This window comes from Leopardus geoffroyi, chromosome C2 (genome assembly GCF_018350155.1).
Source record: "Leopardus geoffroyi isolate Oge1 chromosome C2, O.geoffroyi_Oge1_pat1.0, whole genome shotgun sequence".
In the NCBI taxonomy this organism is placed as follows: Eukaryota; Metazoa; Chordata; class Mammalia; order Carnivora; family Felidae; genus Leopardus; species Leopardus geoffroyi.
Genome location: NC_059333.1, coordinates 13,238,308 through 13,242,098, shown reverse-complemented (window position 1 = coordinate 13,242,098; position 3,791 = coordinate 13,238,308). Strand labels below are relative to the sequence as shown.

General features: G+C 45.7%; 1 long non-coding RNA gene across 1 annotated transcript; it reads left to right on the top strand.

Annotated features, from left to right (window-relative positions):
* Positions 1 to 1,153: 1,153 nt before the first annotated feature.
* Positions 1,154 to 3,050, top strand: LOC123575908. The gene is made up of 2 exons (XR_006701078.1): positions 1,154 to 1,739; positions 2,042 to 3,050. It is a non-coding gene; the product is annotated as an uncharacterized LOC123575908 (long non-coding RNA).
* Positions 3,051 to 3,791: the final 741 nt, after the last annotated feature.

Below are 3,791 nucleotides of genomic sequence, written 5' to 3'. Positions count from 1 at the left end.
AAGCCTACTTACATCCCCCTGATGTCTGATGGAGCTCCTGATCTCTGTACCCAACTGTGCATGCTACCCTCCACCAGACACCGTGCTCCTCACCAGGCTGGCCGGTGGTGGTCAGGCACCCCCCACCCCTGCCCAGCTGCCAGAGCCCCACACTCAGGGCCACTGCTGACCATTTTCCGTTTCTGCCCCTCTCCCCTCTCCTGTTGTCTTGCCCACACCGCATCTCTCATGAAGTCCCGTCAGCCCGATTCCCAAAGTAGATGTCAAATCTCTTCCCCTCCCGCCACTCTGTGTCCATGCCACTCCCCCCAGGGGCCTTTGTCACTCACTCATCTGCACAGGAGCCTTTTTAGGGCCTTCCCGCTTCTGCCCGTTTCCGAAAAGCCAGACTCGCATTGTCAAAGTGTGGGTCAAAACTCGTCACTCCCGTTGGTCCTAAGAACAAAGTCCAGGCTCCTTATGATGAGCTATGAGCAAAGCCATGGGGTACAGTTGGGCAGTGAGGGTCCTGCTTGGGATGCGTGGCCGACGTGGTCTGGGGACTGACATCCCACTTGACCTGTTTTGTGTCCTGCCCGCTGGGTGAACCTCCACCCCCAGCGGAAGGTGCTTTTCTCGAACTTGTGCAAAGCTGCCTTGGCTGCAAGGCTCTAATGGCCACCTTCTGCTCTCTCTCCATCACCATCTCTCATTGCCCTTGTTCCCAGGGCTCCAGCCACAGGGAGCACCTTCCTTCTGTGAATGTGCTCGCTCCCACCTCTGTGCTGTGGCAGTCGTGGTCTCTTTGTCTTCAAGGCTCTTCACGTGACTTACTCCTTCTCAGTCTTTGGGTCTTGGTCCAGATAAATTGCCTCCTCTGAGAGGTCTCCCCTCCACACCCCAATAAAGTGACTGTCCTAGTCAATTCACACGCTTGCTTCGTGATTCCACAAATATCCAATAAGTGTCCACGATGTGCCAGGCATGTTCTATGTGTCGGAACAGTGGATCCAACAGATAAGAATAGCTGCCCACAGGGATGTTACTTTTCTAGGGGTGAGGGTCAAACAACAGATGTGATTGTTAATTTTTTTTTAATTATTATTTTAGAGAGAGAGAGAGAGACTGCAGGCAGAGGTGAGGGGCAGAGGAAGAGAGAGAATCCTAAGCATGAGGGGCTTGATCCCACACCCCTGGGATCATGACCTGAGCTGAAATCAAGCTTCAGATGCTCAACCGAGTGAGACACTCACGCACCCCTGTGATGGTCAATTTTGTGTGCCAACTTGGTTAAGCCATGGTGCCCAGATTTTTGGATCCAACACCAGTCTAGATGTTGCCATGAAAGTATTTTTCAGGTGTGATTAACAAGTAGATCTGTAGGCTTTGAGTAATGCAGATTATCCCCCACCGTGCCGGTAGGCCTCACCCAATCAGTTGAAGAGACTGAAGAGAAGAGACTGACCACGGCCGCAGAAGAAAGAAGTCTACCTCCAGCCTGCTGCAGATGTTGGGGTTGCCAATGCCTCCATAATCATGTGAGCCAATTCCTTAAAATACACCTCTCTCTTTCTGTGCACACACACACAAACACCACACCCTATTTGTTCTGTTTCTCTGCAGAATTTTGATGAATAAATAGACCAGATAAATAGGCAAAATAAATTATACAGTACAGCAGATAGTGATGAATGCAATGGAGAAAACCCATAGCCTTCTATTTTCTCCATCACTGCGATCATCTGTAACTGTCTCGCTTGGTATCTTTTTTGTTATCTACCTTGTCTACCAGGGCATATCATTCACTGTTACATGCTGTTCTGGTTATCTTTGCTGTAACAAACAAAGTGAATTACACAGCAATCATTTTATTGTGCTCACACATTGTGTGGGGGAGGAATTTGGAAACAGCATCATGAGGATGCGGGTTCTCTACTCCAGCAAGTGTTGGGCTCAGTTCGCAGGACTCAAGGCCAGGGGTTGGAAGGGTTAAGTCTGCAGGAGCTCTTTATCAGAGGGCTCCTGTACTCATCTGCCTGGCTCCTGGGCTGGGCTGGCTGAGGTTTGCACGCAGCTGAGACTTTGCCAGCAGCACCTAGGCACGGCCTTCCATGGGACCTGGGTGTCTCTTAGGGTGTCTGATAGGATGGGTTCATAAAGGGAGTTTTCGAGGGCTGTGTTTGGACAGTGAGGCTTCAGAGAGAGCCAGGCAGAAGTGGCTTGGCCTGTTATGACCTAATTTCAAAAGCCACAGCGTATCACCTCTGTCGTACTCCAGTGGTGGCAACCATCTTGGACTCAGATTCAAGAGGAGAGAGCACAGATCTCTCAATCAGAGAAGATTTTAAAAAATTGATGAAAAAAATATGTGGCGTATACACTAGAATATTATTCAGCCATAAAAAAGAAGGAAATTCTGCCATTTGGGGACAACATGATGGACCGGATGAGCACTATGCTAAGTGAAATAAGTCATACGGAGAAAGAAAATGCTGTATCTCACTTATTGTGGAATCAGAAAAAAATCCAAAAGCGTTGAAACATAGAGTACATCGGTGGTTCCAGGGGTTGAGGGTTGGGAGAAGTGCGTGGTGATGGTCAAAGCATGCAAACTTCCAGTTATAAGAGAACAAGTTCTGGGGACCTAATGCACAGCGTGGTGACTCTAATTAACAATACTGTATTGTATACTTGAAATTTGCTAAAAGAATCCATCTGAAGTGTCCTTGCCCCGCTTCCCCCCCACCCAGAGTAACTGTGTGAAATAATAGATGCGCTAACTAGCCTTATTGTGTTAATTATTTCACTATTATATATATACCAAATCACCACGTTGTACTTTAAACTTGCACAAAGGTCTATTTCCAGTGTGTTTCAACAACACTGGAAAAAAAATTTCAGGTGATAATGTTCACACTATCTCACATGCTCGGCACCTAACGTGGTTCCTAGTGCATAGAAGATACTCAAGAAATGTTTGTTGATTGCATGCACAGAAAAGCCTAAGGCAAACAAAATAAATGTTACTTATTCTACTCCCTAGAGATAATTGCTATTAAAATATTTTCTCAGGGCGCCTGGGTGGCGCAGTCGGTTAAGCGTCCGACTTCAGCCAGGTCACGATCTCGCGGTCTGTGAGTTCGAGCCCTGCGTCGGGCTCTGGGCTGATGGCTCAGAGCCTGGAGCCTGTTTCCGATTCTGTGTCTCCCTCTCTCTCTGCCCCTCCCCCGTTCATGCTCTGTCTCTCTCTGTCCCAAAAATAAATAAACGTTGAGAAAAAAAATTAAAAAAAAATATTTTCTCAACACATGGACTGTCTATATTCTTTTTGCTCAATGATTACTTCTGTAAGTGCCATTAGCATTATAATATTTTCCACTTAACATTATGACTTTCCCACGTCCCCAGGTTTTCTTCCAGTCCAAAATAGGGCTCTGTAGTTGCACGTTTTTGGAAGCACCGTATTTTATTTATTTGATCTGCTGGCATTAGGCAATTGGATTTTCCCCAGTACTTTGCGATAAAGTAAATACTGCAATAAACATATTTGTGTGCATGTCTTTGAACTCTTTTCTACAAATTCTTTCAAGGACAAATTCCTAGAAGTAAAATTTCTGGGTCAAAAGGGATGTGTGTTTCCAAGATCTCGGAAATATATTCAAACACCATGATTTTCTCGCTTTTGAGGAATCAAAACTGAACATTCAACAAAAGTCTTATAGCGAGTTTTGACATGCATTTATTTTCTTTAAAACAATAAAGCATAAATGTATTTTCTTCTGTTTTTAAATGTTTATATTTAGGGCTTTTTT